Source organism: Pongo abelii, chromosome 22, assembly GCF_028885655.2.
Source record: "Pongo abelii isolate AG06213 chromosome 22, NHGRI_mPonAbe1-v2.0_pri, whole genome shotgun sequence".
In the NCBI taxonomy this organism is placed as follows: Eukaryota; Metazoa; Chordata; class Mammalia; order Primates; family Hominidae; genus Pongo; species Pongo abelii.
This window is the reverse complement of record NC_072007.2, coordinates 46,953,795-46,970,318: the sequence shown is the minus strand read 5'-3', so window position 1 is coordinate 46,970,318 and position 16,524 is coordinate 46,953,795. Positions and strand designations below refer to the sequence as shown.

The following is a 16,524-nucleotide window of genomic DNA, read 5'->3' as shown; positions in this document are numbered from 1 at the left end:
CAATGAGTAGCACTGATTTATTGGCCAGGGTTCTCCAGAGAAATAGAACTAATAGAATGTATATCATATACGCGTATATATATGTATATGATCTGTCTCTCTCTCTCTCTCTCTCTCTATATATATATATATATATACACACACACAAAGAGATATTACACACACACACACACACACACAGATTTTCAGGAATTAGCCCACGGGATCATGGAGACTGGCAAGATTTTTGTTTGTTTGTTTGTTTGTTTGCTTGTGATGGAGTTTCGCTCTTGTCACCCAGACTGGAGTGCAGTGGCACAATCTCGGCTCACTGCAACCTCTGCCTCCCAGGTTCAAGTGATTCTCCTGCCTCAGCCTCCCGAGTAGCTAGGATTATAGGCGCCTGCCACCATGCATCGCTAATTTTTGTATTTTTAGTAGAGACAGGGTTTCGCCATGTTGGCCAGGCTGGTCTCAAATTTCTGACGTCTGGTGATCTGCCCGCCTCAGCTTCCCAAAGTGCTGGGATTATAGGTTTGAACCACTGCGCCTGGCCGAGACTGGTAAGTTTGAAATCTGCAGAACAGACCAACAGGCTAGAGACCCAGGGAAGAGTTGATTGCAGCCTGAGTCTGAAGGCTTTCAGGAGACAGAATTCCTTCTTTTTCAGGGGACTCCAGTTTCCTTATAGGGCCTTCAACTGATTGGATGAGGCCCACACATGTGATGGTACTTGGCTTTAGTCAACATCCAATGATTTACATGTTAATTTCATCTAAAAAATACCTTCACAGCAACATCTATACTGATGTCTGACCAGACAGCTGGGCAGCATGGCCTAGCCAAGTTGACACCTAGAATTAACCACCACAACACCTTGCATTTCTTTTATATTTAAAATATCCTTTTACTATCAGGGAACACTTCTACACTGCTGCTGGGAATGTAAACTAGCACAGCCACTATGGAAAACAGTGTGGAGATTCCTTAAAGAACTAAAAGTAGAACTACCATTCGATCCAGCAATCCCACTGCTGGGTATCTACCCAGAGGAAAAGAAGTCATTACATGAAAAAGATACTCGCACACGCAGGTTTATAGCAGCACAATTCACAATTGCAAAATCGTGGAACCAACCCAAATGCCCATCAATCAACAAGTGGATAAAGAAACTGTGATATATATATATATATATATATATATATATATATATGATGGAATACTACTCAGCCATAAAAAGGAATGAATGAGCAGCATTTGCAATGACCTGGATGAGACTGGAGAATATTATTCCAAGTGAATTAACTCAGGAATGGAAAACCAAACGTTGTATGTTCTCACTGATATGTGGGACCTAAGCTATGAGGACACAAAGCCATAAGAATGATACAATGGACTTTGGGGACTTGGGGGGAAGAGTGGGAGGGGGGGTGAGGAATAAAAGACAACAAATATGGCGCAGTGTATACTGCTTGGGTGATGGGTGCAGCAAGAGTTCACAAATCTCCACTAAAGAACTTACTCATGTAACCAAATACCACCCATACCCCAATAACTTATGGAAAAAATAAAATTAAAAAAAATAAAATGTCCTTCAAAAAACAATCTTTTGGAGTGCAATGGATGAGTTGTAAGGGTGGGCCACTGGAAGAAAATTAGCAGTTGGCACCTACCTGCTGTCTTGGGAGGTGGGGAAGCACCTCTGGGAGGTTGCAGGCTGGGCAAATGATGTGGAGCTGGTGGCTAAGTCCGTGGTGAAGCCAGGGGTCTTGGGAAGGGGAGGCCGCATGGGAGTTGGGGGGGGTGACAAGACAAAAAAATCTCAGCACAGGAAAAGAGGGGCCGCACCGCACCGTATGCTATGCCCCTGAGGGGCGGCTGTGCCTCCGCGGTCCTGGGGGGAAGGAACCAGGCCTGCTGAGGACACGGTAGCCATGTGGCTGCATGACCAGCACCCTTCTCTAGGGTTTCTCCAGCTGAGAAATAATAAAGGTAAATAAAAATATTAATAAAATAATTTCTCACAAGTAAGAAATAATAAAATAATAATGATGGCAAATGATGACTCAGTACTTAGTCATGGAACATTTAAATCAACTTTTATTTTTCTGGCAACTCATTGAAAATGGCTTTGTCTTTGAATTAATGAAATTTGCCTTCTGCCAATCAAGAAGTCTCTCCCAGCCGGGTGTGGTGGCTCACACCTATAATCCCAGCACTTTGGGAGGCCAAGGTGGAGAGTCACTTGAGACCGGAAGTTTGAGACTAGCCTGGCCAACATAGTGAGACCCCCATCTCTACAAAAATTAAAAATAAAAAAATTAGCTGGGCATGGTGGTGGCACGTGCCTGTGGTCCCAGCTACTCCAGAGGCTGAAATGGGAGGATTGTTTGAGCCCAGGAGGTTGAGGTTGCAGTGAGCCATGATCGTGCCACTGCACTCCAGCCTGGGTGACAAAACGAGACCCTGTCTGGAAACAAAAAACAAAAAAAATCTCTCCTGGAAACAGAAATGGAGGTCAGCAAGCCAGGTGGCATGTGCCTGTTGTCTCAGCTGCTTAGGAGGATTGCTTAATCCCAGGAGTTCAAGTCCAGTGTGGGCATTCTAGAGACCCTGTCTCTACAAAAATAACCAAGCAAACCAAGGGACCGTTTTGGAGAAGGGCGATGATCTGGGGCACATGGTGCCTCTAACTCTTGCAGAGATTGTCCAAAATCTTTAATGGCCAAATGGCCCAGGTCTGTTTCACTCATTTTCCTAAGGATTGAAAAAATCTCAAGGGCGTATGGATTTAAGACCAGGCAAAATCCTCACCCTGTCCTTCCTCCCCTTGTCTTAGATAGACGCCAGCGCGAATGCCGCCTCCTATCTGCTCCTGGTTGGGATCCTGTCTTCAAGTGCAACAGCCAAGCCAGCTACCCACTCCTCTGTGTCCTCTTCGACCGTGCTCTGGGTGTGTGTCTTCTCTGCTGGATTAAGGAGCTCACTGGAGTGGAGGTGACTGCAGTCAGCAAAACACTCAGGAAATAATTGCTGGAGAAGAGTGGGGAAGGGACCCCACATCTCCCCTCTGCCTGCCCTCCCTTCTGCCTGCACCTCGCGGCCTCTCTTGCAGAGAGGTGTGGCCATGGGACTGGATTCCTGCCCATGGGAATGTAAGGAAGTGCCGTTTCTGGATCTGGGACTCATGTCTCTGTGTAGGTCTCGTCTCCTCCATACTCTTTCCCCTTCCCCTGGCTGGAAGCAGGGGAAGGCAACTGAATTCAGTCATGTAGACAACAAGAAAGCCATGGGGATGGGGGAGCGACACGGGAAAGGGACTTGGGCTTCTGAGTGACTGTGTGGAGCTGAGCAGCCCTCACTACTTGGAACTCTCTGTAAGACAGAAAGAAACTTCTCTTGTCTAAAGCCACAAGGACTTAGCTTTACCCCAAGAACAGAGCACACCCAGTGGAGCACTGCATCTAAGAAGTGTGAGCACCCACAGCATGGAGTGTGCCAGATTGGACAACAGACATTTCCTAAGATTGAGTGACTTTAGGAGAGCAGAGAGTGCCTGGCTCAGGCAAGGTGGCACCTTTGGGGGTCCCAGGTGGCAGACAGAGCTTCGCCCAGGTCGAACTGTGCATGGGCCCAGGGTGCTGGCCAGAGGTGGGGTGGCTGGAGTTCACAGGCCAGGCAGCCAAGGGGTTGGTCTGGCAGGTGGTCTGCCACCATGGACCCAGGCCTCAGACCAAACAGGAAGGGGCTGCTAAAGACACAGGTCCTCAGATCATCTGCAGGCAGGGTCTGGCCTGGGCCCCAGGAGTCTACAGGCAGGGAGCGCCCTGGGGAAGAGCTGAGGATGCTGCATCAGAAAAGAGGCAGGGAGGGCGGGGCAGGCCAGAGCACCCACACATGCGCTGCGTGTCAGGCACATACACCCATGACCCTATTTAACCCCCAACAGCCCTGACAAGTGGGTGTCATTGAATTCATTGTTGGCACCGTGGCTGTGGCACTGAGTCCAGGAGCCCTGGGTCCTCCTCACCACATCACCCTAGTTAGCTGGGCAATTCATTTCTTCTTTGTTTATACTGTGTGAAGTTTGGTTTCTTTCCATTTATTTGTCAAATAAATAAATGTTTTAAAATTTATTTTAATTTTTTTTTAAAGATAGGGTCCTGCTCTGTTGCCTAGGCTACAGCGCAATGGCATGATCACAGCTCACTGCAGCCTCTAACTCCTGGGCTCACGCAATCCTCCTGCCTCAGCCTCTCAAGTAGCTAGGACTACAGGCACATGCCCCTGTGCTTGGCTATTTTTTTCTTTTTTCTTTCAGTAGAGACAGGATCTTACTATGTTGGCCAGGCTAGTCTCTAACTTATGGCCTCAAGTGATCCCCCCACCTCAGCCTCTCAAATTGTTGGGATTATAGGCATGAGCCACCTTGCCTGGCCAACAAATGTTTTTGAACATTTACTCTGTGCCTGGAACTACATGTAGTATAACAGGGGAGGCAGAATATTAAACAGTTAACATGATAAATAATGAAAATAGTGAGTGAGCATAAATAGGGTGCTCAGGGGAAGTCTCGTGGAGAAGGTGACATTCAGTGAGTAACTAATTCCCTTGGGAAAGGCTAATGCGAGAACACTGACTAAATGCATGCTCTGAGCTCTTCCCAGCAAAAGTTCTTTTTAAGTGGTTCTCAACAGGGGGTGATTTTGCCTCCCACTCCCAGGGACATTTGACAATGTTCAGAGACATTTTTTGATGGTCACACTGGGAGGGGTGCTACTGGCATCTAGTGGGTAGAAGCTAGGGGTGCGGCTAAACAACCCACCATGAACAAGACAGCCTCCCATGACGAAAAGTGATCCAGCTAAAAATGTGAATAGTGCTGGGGTCGAGAACCTGCCCTGGAGGACAGATGTGCTTTTGCTGCAGGCACTTAGAAGGCAAGGTGGCTCCATCTGCCCTTCCCCTCTGCAGCTTGGATAAAGGGTAGACCACACATTGTTCAGCAGAGCAGATGGGAGCGCCTGGCGCCCTGGGATCCCGCATCCTGGCCGCGGTCTGCCGACATGGGGTAAGGAAGAGAAAGATGATGATTTGTACTAACTGGTGCAACCTACTGCCAAATCGCCAGGGAAGCGAATGAAACACATCCCAAGAAACTCTGTTTATGGTGCAGGAAGGGTTTAGTGACTTTACTGCTCAGATTACCATTTGGATATCAGTTTCATCATCGTCAACCTCCAATTTCCTGTTTTGCTTATCTTAGAACGACTTTTTTTAAAACTGTTTGCACTGCTCAGATGGCTTTGGCTTCAAGTTGATTAGATATGGAACTGGTTTATAATGGATTAGAATGCAGGATTTGTTTGCTTTGTAATATTTTAAGAAAGCAATGAAAGAAGCGGCAATGACCGGGAGAGATATTGTATACTTACAGTCTGATTCTTTTTTCATTACCGGAAAAGACAACTAATTTAGGAATGTGGATTATGGCCCTTGGTCCCTTTTTGATTTGTGTTTCACTTCAGGGTTTTCCTGATTTACAAATCCCTGCAGATTTGTGAGACTTAAGAGGTACACATGTACATTTATTTTTCCTTTTAGCATTTTTTTTTTTAGCCTGCAGGATCCCATGGGGTTTTTTCCCCTCCTCATTTCCTTTATGTGTTTCCTGATAAGCCAATCCGTGTACTGCTTTCCCTGCACTGTCTGTACAGTTGGAAGCATTATTCAAATGAGTCCTGTGAAACCGATGGCCTGTGGCCCCGGTTGTTAAACACCGACACGCTGCTCATTAACACTCAGCATCCGGATATCCTAATTTCAGCTCAGATTTTGGTAAATATATATTTTCTTGATCATTTCCAACTTACCATGCAAAGCCACATCCTGTCCTCTATGAGATGCTTAGAAGAGTGCATTGTGCAGGGACGGCTCTGCAGGCAGGCAGCAGGAGGCTACACATGCTGATGTCGGGGCCAGGAGACCATCAGAGTAGTTGAGAGAGGGCTTGCTGTTGGGTCCAAGACTGAGAGCTTAGATTCCTGGGGCTCTCTGGGCCTCAGAGTTAGAGGTTTGTCTTTGGTGTATTTCAATATAACCAATCTTTAGGATCCTTTGATATCATTGTTAGAAACAGTAATGTGTAGTCATGGGCTGAGAACTTGGGACCAGGATCTAGGATTTTTGGTCTCTCAGCCCTGGCTCTCCACTTCCTGGGATAGAACCAAACCAGTGTGTATGGAAGTTGACAGGCACACTGTGCATTGGGGGTTGAGCTGTGTCCCTGCAAGAGATTTGTTCAAGTCTGGACTCCTGGTACTTGTGAATGTGACCTTATTTGGAAACGGAGTCTTTGCAGATGTAACTAAGATGGAAGTTATAAGAAGAGGAAAATAGATACAGAGACACACATACAGAGGAGGACACCATGTAAAGGCACAGACACGCGGAGGGATAACAGCCATGTGACAACAGGGATGGAGACTGGGGTTACGCAGTTGCAAACCAAGAGCAAGCATTAGAAGATAGAAGAGAGGCATGGAACCAATTCTTCCTTTGAGTCTCCAAGAGGGAACCAATCCTGCCAACACCTTCATTTTGGATGTCTGCCTCGAGAACCGTGAGAGAATAGTTTCTGTTATTTCAAGCCAGCCAGTTTGCAATACTTTGTAACTGCAGCCCTAGGAAGCTACTACAGTAGCTTATTAAGGGCAACAAAAGGATTCTTCAATTTCCAATTTTTAGGATAAAAAGAGGCAAATGTATTTAACTCAGAATAATTACATTGAAACTATTTTTTTTTAATGAGTGAGAAAACATATCAATAGTGGTCAAATGGATCCGATGAATTAGTCAATAAACGGGTTGGGGTAGAATACAGGCATTTGTATTTTTAATCAAAATGAAGAACTAAGCAAGGCACAGATAGAGCCCCCACTCCAGGCTCAGTCTCTGGTGGTTACTAGTTTAGCTGGATAACTGGTCAACCTGGGCAGGCCATGTAGATCAGTTTTGAATTTCTTGGTTGCACAGAATTTAAAATGTTCTTGGGCCAATCACGGTGGCTCAGGGCTATAATCCCAGCACTTTGAGAGGCTGAGGCGGGTGGATCACCTGAGGTCAGGAGTTCGAGACCAGCCTGGCCAACATGGTGAAACCCCGTCTTTACTAAAAATACAAAAAATTAGCTAGGTGTGGTGGCGGGCGCCTGTAATCCCAGCTACTCAGGAGGCTAAGGCAGGAGAATTGCTTGAACCCAGGAGGTGGAGGTTGCAGTGAGCCCCAAGATCACACCATTGCACTCCAACCTGGGCGACAGAGACTCCATCTCAAAAAAAAAAAAAAAGTCCTTGATTCACCACTACCATTGAAACCAATAGAGTTTTCACTCTTTCACTAGAAGATTCTTCTTGAGCAGCATCCTTTCTCTTGCTTCTTTTAGCTCAGCTTTAACATAATTCTAACGGTGCTGTTAGTTGATAGTGAACAACTCACACTCAGTTCCTCTGTAGCCACTTTTGAGTGGAAAATGCATCCAACTATTTTTGTTAATCACAGCAACGTGGTGGCTGCAAGAAATAGCTTTCTGGTTCCTCGGAGTCTTTCTGTCCATCTCTAGGCCTCAATTTGTTAAGATCCCATTGTATATGAAAGACAGAAATAAATGAAAATAGCATTAATGCTTCAGACATGAATTGAGGACTATGGCGTATTGTTAATTTCCATGACAGTGCCTTAAGTCTCAAGATCCAACATCTGCCTTGGTAACTGTGGGCATTGCCACAATGGTTTATCAGCACCCATTGTTTCAAATGGACCCCACTGCCTGGTCAGTTGGGTTGCAGCACATCTAGAAAGATTATGCATGTAGGCACCAGCAGACTGTACAGGCTACTCTGGGCTACTTGGGTGTTTTAATCTCAGGGCTTCTAACCCTCGCCTAGAAAATGCTGGTACACACTTTGAACAGGGATCAGGTATCTACTGGGCATTCAGGAAATGTGATAACCTGGCACCTAGGGGGTATCTTTGGAGATTTGCCCCAGTGTTGATGAAGCCCTCGAAGAGATATCTTGAGCTGGCTCACACTGTAGGTATGGACTTGCTGGAGCTGTTGGATGGGCTCATTGCCCATGAAATAATCCAGTAGAGAAGAGCAAGTGGTCTACGTGGGGAGAAGATGAAATGCTAGAGAACAAATGGTTCACAATTCCCAATTAGCTGATCCAAGCAGTTGGTCAGACTTACACAGTAACAGTACCTGTATTAACCAGTCCTGTCACTGGTGCATATACAAATAGCAACCAAAGATCACCATACATTAAAGGAAAAAGGGCCCCAAATAAGAGGACCAAGAGGATAAATAGAATAATTGATGCCAGGGAAAGCACAGATTAATTAAGCAACATGTAAGAACTTAAAACAAAATTCCTATCTGAACCTCTAATAAGTTTCTTAGAAAAAATTTAGAAGATATTACATTCATAAAATGTGAATGGTTTCTCTGAAAAAAAGAGCACTTAGAGAATAAGAAAGTTCTTGAAAATTAAAAACTTTATTACCAGAATAAAACTTCTAATAAAAAGCTTGGAAGATAAGTAAACAAAATCTTCCAGAATAAAAAGTTGGAAAATAAGAAAGAAAATGTAGATGACATGGAGGACCAATTCAGTAAGTACAGCGTTTTATCAGATGGCAATCCCACAAATACAAAAGAGGAAAATTGAAAGGAGAAAATATTCAGAAAAAAATAATCGATTTGAAATTACCAGAGTTTTAAAAATGTACCAGAGCTGAAGAGAAACACAAGGATCAGCTAGAAAGTGTTCACCAAATGCTGGACAAGTATAACGGGTGAAGTTTCACACCTCAGCACAATTTTGTGAGATTTTGGAACACCAGACCTCATAAAGAGAAGATCCTAAAAACTCACAAATACAAAAAACCAACACCTACGAAGGGATGAATATCAGATTTGCACTGGATTCTTCATCAGTAACACTGGATGCTAGAAAACAGTGGGATAATGCCTTCAAAGTTCTGAAGGTAAGTGATTTAACCATGGATCTTTATGTCTAGCAATCTGTCAATCAATTGAGAAGACAAAATAATGGCAGTTCATGCATAAAAAGACTAAAAGTTTTACCTTCCTGGTACTCTGTCTGAAAAGATTACTTAAGAATATGCTCCAGCAAAATAACGACCACAATAGCTAGCACTTACTGAGGGCTTACTAAAAGCCAGGCACTGTTTTTAAGCACTTTATATACATTAACTAACGTCATCCTCACAACTACCCTATGAGCTGGGTTACTATTTTTATCATCACAATCCCATTTTATATACAAGGAAACAGATATGGAAAGATCAGATAACTTGTTCAGAGTTGTGCAGCTACTCTGTGGTGGCCCCAGAAGTTGCACCTGAGCGCGTAGCTCCAGAGCCTAGCACTTGCCCACCATGACCTCTTGGAGATAGAAAGGATCCAACAAAAGGAAGTTGGCTGCAGGAACAAGGGAACTTAGCTGCAGGAAAGATGAGAGCCACACAGCAGAACTAGAAAGCAAATATTCCAAATTAGAACAAAAGCAGCTTTCAGGAAGTACAGCTTTACAAAGAAAGCAGATTCTCTTAACAAGCAGCATGATTAAGAAGCTACATGATCGTATGATGAGGTGAAGCGATCTGCTTCCTTTGTGAACAAACATTTAAGACAACAGTTAAAGCATGACCAAAATAAAGAAACTGCAAAGATGTCATAGTTTAAATGTGAAGCCAAATATAATAGGGTATGATGTGAACTACTCATGAAGTGTAAGAAAAGAGAATCCAGTTGACCTTAACACTTGTGTTCAATCTCCTTTGAGGGTCCCAAGTTGGTGGCAAAAAATCAAATTTCTTTCTTGGTGGATTGAGTGTCACCACATGGTTCACAGACACCAATATTTGCATAATCATAGTATTATGAACACTGTTTATTGGGTTTCAGTTTTTAGAACCAACCTTGAGGCCAAACTCTTAGTTATTGTTACTAAGTAGAATGTAGATGTTCAAACCTTGACTAGGTTGAGAGGAAAGAGAGGAAAGATTTGGAATGAAGTAGAGGGGTCATGTCCTTCATTATAGATCCAAAGTCAGATGTTATCTATAGTTAGTGGGTCAAGATATTTTAATATATTGTTTAAAGAAGGGCTTCTCAACCTTGGCACTATTGAGATTTGGGCTGGATAGCTCTCTGTTGTGGGAGCTGTCCTGTGCATTGTGGGATGTTCAGCAACATTGCCAGCCTGGACTCACTAGATGGCAATAGCACTCCCCAGGTTGTGACAACCAAACTATGTCTCCTGGCATTGCCAAATGCCCCCTGAGGAGAGGGAGATTGCCCCTGGCTAAGAACCACTGGTTTAGATTTATAATCTTTAGAAGAACAAAAACCAGGCCAGGTGTGGTGGGTCACACCTGTAACCCCAGCATTTTGGCAGGCCGAGACAGGCAGGTTGCTTGAGGCCAGGAGTTCAAGACCAGCCTGGCTAACACCGCAAAACCCCATCTCCACTAAAAATGCAAAAAATTATATGGGTGTGGCAGCGTGTGCCTGTAGTCCCAGCTGCTGGGGAGGCTGGCATGAATGGCATGAACCCGGGAGGTGGAGTTTGCAGTGAGCCGAGATTGCACCACTGCACTCCAGCCTGGGCAACAGAGTGAGACTCCATCTCAAAAAAAAAAAAAAAAAAACTAAAATAAAACAAAAATTGGGTGAAGTTGGAGGTGCTGGGTGGATAGTATTATAGATAAGCAAATCACCCATCTTTCATAGCTATAAGTTAATAGATTGTGTTCTAAAGTTGATAAGTCAGGAAAAGGCCCTATAATTTTAATATGCAATAGTTTGAAAATCAGGTGTAATAAAGTTAAAATGAACCTACTGTCGTCTAGGCTGCAAAAGGAAACAATTGAAACAGAAGCCTCAGCTTGCAAAACTGTGGTATAAAAACTCCCAAGCAATAAAACTCTCAAACAATAAACTGTACCAAACCATGACATTCAAGACAAACTATCTAAGCTCATTGTTAGGGTCTGAATGTTTGTGTTTTTCCAAACTGCATATGTTAAAATCCTAACCCCAAAGGTGATGGTATTGGGAGGTTGGGTCTTTGGAAGGTGATTAAGTCATGGTGGGGGGCGTTTTGGGGGGAAGTCCTCGTGAATGGGATTGGCGCCCTTTTAAAAGTCACCTGTTCCCTCTCTACCCCTAGAGCAAGGCAGCCTCTTCTACCATGTGAGGACACAGAAAGAAAGCATCATCTATGAACCAGAAATCAGGACCTCACCAGACATGGCATCTGCCTATGCCTTGATTTTGGACTTCCCAGTCTCTAGAACTATGAGAAATACATTTCTTTTTTTTCTTTTTTTTTTTTTTTTTTGAGACAGAGTCTTGCTCTGTCACTGAGGCTGGAGTGCAGTAACATGATCTTGGCTCACTGCAACCTCCATTTCCCCGGTTCAAGTGATTCTCCTGCTTCAGCATCCTGAGTAGCTAGGATGATAGGTGCCCGCCACCACACCCAGCTAATTTTTGTATTTTTAGTAGAGACAGGGTTTCACTGTGTTGGCCAGGCTGGTCTCGAGCTCCTGACCTCAAGTGATCCACCCACCCTGGGCTCGAGAAATAAATTTCTGTCATTTATAAACCACCCAATTTATAGCATTTTGTTAAAGCAGCCTGAACTAACTTCACCCTCATTCAAATGGCTATGTTCTCAAGAAGACTATGGGCACGCTGATCTCACAGTAACCGCACAGGCTCAAGTGTACTGCATGTATTCTAAAGGAAAGATGCTGTCCCAGCAACTCACCTTGTTTACAAGTTGACCAGTCCTCCCAAGAATGACCCCACAACCCCTGCTAGTCCCCATAACGATACCCTTCCTGACTGTCCTTATTTGAGAAGTCCTATAGTTCCCCGGTGTGTGCTCCCTTGCAAGCTAATGCAACTCACTGTGCTTGACAAGTGTGTTCCTGGTGGTCTTGGGCTGGTAGCTTTAACATTTGAAGCAATTTAAAATGTACAGTCTTGCATTGTTGGTTATCTTTGCTCTAGTCTGCCCAAAATATCTATTTGCCAATAGGGATACTTGAATTTGTTACAGAAGCAATCAATGCAAAAGGGTAAGTTTTGGCTTGAGAGAGGCTGCTCCTAATTCCTTTATCTTTGCTCTCTTTGAGCCAGGAGGACTCAGCTTTAAGAAACAGTGAAGCCTCTGAAGAAGGAAGTCTCCCATTTATCCTACTCTAGGAAGGACCCTTACATGCTCCGTGCATTCGTTGTTTACAATAACAAAAGTGGCTCTGATGTTTCCTGTTGTGCAAGAGAAGGTGAAGTCAAGAGATATTCGGTGACTTGTCCCAGTCCTCCTTTCCAGGAAGTGGCCAAGGGGTCTTTACAGGTTGATGTAAGATTGGCCCTGTGCAGTTCCCAGGAGGTCTGGGGTAAGAGTGGATGGGCCAAGGCCCTGCGGGGCCACATTCTCCTGATGGGACTCGTGTGGCCAGACTCTGCTCCTGTCACTTGGAGACTGTGTAGTGGCCATCTCCACTTGTCCTGGGACTGGTGCTATGAAGTTGCCACCAAGAAGGATGTTTCCCTTTTCTTCCTCCCCACACCCACTTCCCCACAGGGTGTGGTGGCAGCAGGTGCCTCTTCTGCATGGCCAGGGTCCCCCATCGCTCACAGCCATCGGTGTGCACATGCTCAGACCTGCACCATTCCTGTCCAGCCCCTGCAGTTACCACCTGGAATCTTCAGCCAGGACTTGGAGGCTGTGAAGTCAGTTGGGAAGTGGATCAGGAGGCCACCCCCTTCTGTGGCACTTCTGAGATGACAACTTGTTTCACAGTTGGATGAGGGTGGGGAAGGAAAGAGCAGTCCCATTATTCCAGAACATTTTATCCACACAGGTTCAGACACCCTGTGATGAAGAGTCCAAGAACAGCCTGAGATAAGGATGTCATTCTTCTTTCACAGGCCCCACAATGGGTTTATCTTTTGAGACCAAGACATCAGGTCCCTACATGTTTTCCCCTACCCTTCTTAGGAAAAAAAATATCAAACAACCCACAGTCCCGGAGCAGTTATTATTCAGATAGTTCCAATCAGAACACCCTCATGGATTCTGTCCAGCTCATGCAGCATTTTGCCTGCATTACTGGGTGAGGAAAGCAGCCCTCGGCCCCTTTGCTGGATGGTTTGACAGAGGACAGGAGCATTCAGTCATCCTGGCATCCCAGATCCTCCAGGAGCCTGTTGTCATTTAGGGACAGCCTGCATCTGAGAGAAGGTTTGGCAGGACTGCTGTCAGCCTGGCTGCTGGCTTCTTTGAACCATCAGTTCCGGAAGCAGCAGGGGCCATTTTTCTTGTAAGTTCCTGGCGCTCAGACATAATAAGCATCAGTTAGCAGCTCTTCACCCCTCACCGATGTTAGTGCTGGCTACTGAGTCTTCAGAGTTGTGAGGGCACGGAGTTTATAATCCAGAGAATTCACCCTGCCAGCACGTTTCCCACCTGGAATGGTGGGAAGAGGGTGAGGGAAGAAGGCGGCATTGGAAAAACCACCCACAAGTCCTTCAGATCTGATCTCCCTTTCAGGATTAGGATGTGGCTTTTTTCAGACTTATAGGAAAAGACAGACTGTTGGCAGGTTAATCCAGATCATCAAAGGAGGGACAGGCCAGGTGGTTCACTCCTGTAATCTCAGCACTTTGGGAGGCCACGATGGGCAGATTGCTTGAGGCCAGGAGTTCAAGACCAGCCTGGGCAATATGGTAAAACCCCATATCTACAAAAAATACAGAAATTAGCCAGGCATGGTGGCATGCACCTGTAGTCCCCACTACATGGGCGGCTGAGGTGGAGGAATCACCTGAGCCTGGGAGGTTGAGGCTGCAGGGAGCCATGATTATACCACAATACTCCAGCCCAGGTGATGGAGTGAGACTCTGTCTCAAAAAAAAAAAAAAATCACTAAAGGATAAAACCCCAAACTGGTCTGTCTATGATATAGACAGATAGGTTATTTTTATTCCAGGATATGATAAAAAGTGCAACTCTCCTAAGCTGCCCTTATCTGTGGCAGCAAAAAGCCAAACATTCGCCTTCTTGTTAATGGGTTTTCGCAACTCAAACACTCAACGTAGGTCAATTTTGAATGTCAGGTGCTCAACCACCCCGCTTTTTTCCATCTTCCCCAAGAACTGTGATGGAGACCAAATAAGCCTTCTCAGTTCTTTGGCCAGCCTACCCTCCAAGCTGGCCCTGTGTCTGCTGAGGGCTGGCTGCAGACCTGTTCTCCAACCTGAATATGTAGGCACTAAGGGTGTGGCTTCTGAACCACACTGCTCTCAAAGGATGGCTGTTGTACATCCAGGTGGAAACGGTGGTCTGAGAGATGTTTAGACACTGACATGTCTCGGGCATTTCAATAGCTATGGGGGCAATTGCAGAAGACCGTGTGAATACCTGGTTTCCAAAAGCATGGCCCTGATGCCTTGTCCCCGGGTTTTCCTCCATAGCCACCACCACATGGAGAAGCTTCCCGATCTGTCCTTGGGTGCCCTGGGCTCGGCCTCACTTGCCATCATTCACCCTCTCCCTTGTTGTGAATGGCTGCCTGCCATGGCCTTTTCCTCGGCTGGCTGTCTGCCTCGCCCAATCCCTGCCTCTCTCCTCCTCCCGGGTCCCCAGGGCAGGACACTGCAGTATGGCAGGGTAGCGGGCCAGGCCTCCTGCAGCTTGCCTGGAATCCCCTCCCACCCAGGCTCTGCAGAGGACACTCTGCTTTCAACCCTGGTCCTGCCTGCCCTTGTCACCTGCCTCACCCAGAGCCCAGGGCTCAGTCCTCCTGGCCTGCCCTATTCAGCTGCAAGTGATATCCGATCTCAGGACAACGACCAGAGTCTTGGCCGGGGAGCACTCCCGGGATGAGCCACCCAGCCCACCCTTTGGGGAAACGGTGCTTGCTTTTTGCCGCAATGGGTAGGAGGGGCCAATGTTTTGGCTTTCCCGGGCCACATTGGAAGAAGAAGTGTTGTCTTGGGCTGCACATAAAATACTCAAACACTAAGGACAGCTGATAAGCTTAAAAACACACACATACACACACACACACACACAATCTCATAATGTTTTAAGCAAGTTTACAAATTTGTGTTGGGCTGCATTCAAAGCCATCCTAGGCTACGTGCAGCCCCTGGGCAGTGGGTTGAACAAGCTTGCGTTAGAATTTCCCAAGGGCAGCCATGCGTGGTGGCTCACACCTGTAATCCCATCACTCTGGGAAGCTGAGGCGGGTGGATCACTTTAGGTCAGGTGTTCGAGACCAGCCTGCCCAATGTGGTGAAACCCCGTCTCTACTAAAAATACAAAAATTAGCCAGACATGGTGGTGCGCACCTGTAATCCCAGCTACTCAGGAGGCTGAGACAGTATTGCTTGAACTCAGGAGGCAGAAGTTGCAGTGAGCCGAGATTGTACCACTGAACACCAGCCTGGGCAACACACCGAGGCTCTGTCTCAAAAAGTAAAAAGAATAATTTCCTAAAGGAAGAGGTTGTCTCTTTTCCTTTGAAGAACAGCATAAAACTAGGATATCTGTACAGATGCTGTCCATCCAATAAGCTCTTCCGGGCAACTGCCACTCCAGGGCTGACCTCAGGTTCCAGAAGGCCCTTGCCTTGATGGACACCACACTGAGGTCCAGAAATTGTCCTGACATCCTTTGTTACTTGTGTTTCCATGTCAGGGCAGAACACATGGGCCGCTGCCAGCACTGTGTCTGCCTTTGGCAGGCCTTTCCCTAGGCGTTGATTGAACAAAGAAAAAGATGCCCAAAGGGTTCCAGAAAAGGAGGAATTGAAAGGGAGAAGTGGGAGTTCCACACTTGCCTCCCCCAACCAGCTCACGAAATGCAGAGTGAGGGCTGCACTGGAGCGGAGGAGCTGTTCTCCACGGGAAAGGGCTGGGGCAGACCCAGTCTTTACTGTGAGGGATTTGGACATTTCTGAGAGCGTTTGGTCAATGTCCCTCTGCAACCCCTTTCCAACGTGATCTCCCACCCTTCCTTTCAGGAATCCTTTCCTCCTACCAACGTGATACTTCCTTATTCCCCACCTCATGCTTACTGCCATGCCCCCGCTGCCACCAGCCCTCTCCCCACCTCCATCTGCCTCTCGCCCCAGCCCATCCTCTGGTTTGAAGAACAGGAATCGGTGGAATTGGTGGGGAGAGAGTCCTCCCTATGGGGGCATGGGGGTTAGCTGCTGTAACAAAGTAGCCCTTGCCTCCAACTGGGTGGCTTAAACAGCAGAAATGTATTTGCTCAGAGCTCTGGAGGCTGGAAGTCCAAGATCAAGGCGTTGGCAGGGTTGGTTTCTCTTGAGGCCTCTCTCCTTTGCTTGTAGACGGCCGCCTTCTCCCCGTGTCCTCACATGGACATCCCTCTGTGCGTGTCTATGTCCAAATTTCTCCCCTTATAAGGACATCAG

General features: G+C 46.2%; 1 long non-coding RNA gene across 1 annotated transcript in view; it reads left to right on the top strand.

Moving 5' to 3' along the window:
- LOC134760825 (uncharacterized) overlaps positions 1-13,104 on the top strand; it is a 71,985-nt gene extending 58,881 nt beyond the window's left edge. The window contains exons 2-3 of the long non-coding RNA XR_010138822.1: positions 2,823-9,027; positions 12,215-13,104. This is a non-coding gene — a long non-coding RNA (uncharacterized LOC134760825). The remainder of the gene's footprint in view (positions 1-2,822; positions 9,028-12,214) is intronic.
- The last annotated feature ends 3,420 nt before the right edge of the window (positions 13,105-16,524 follow it).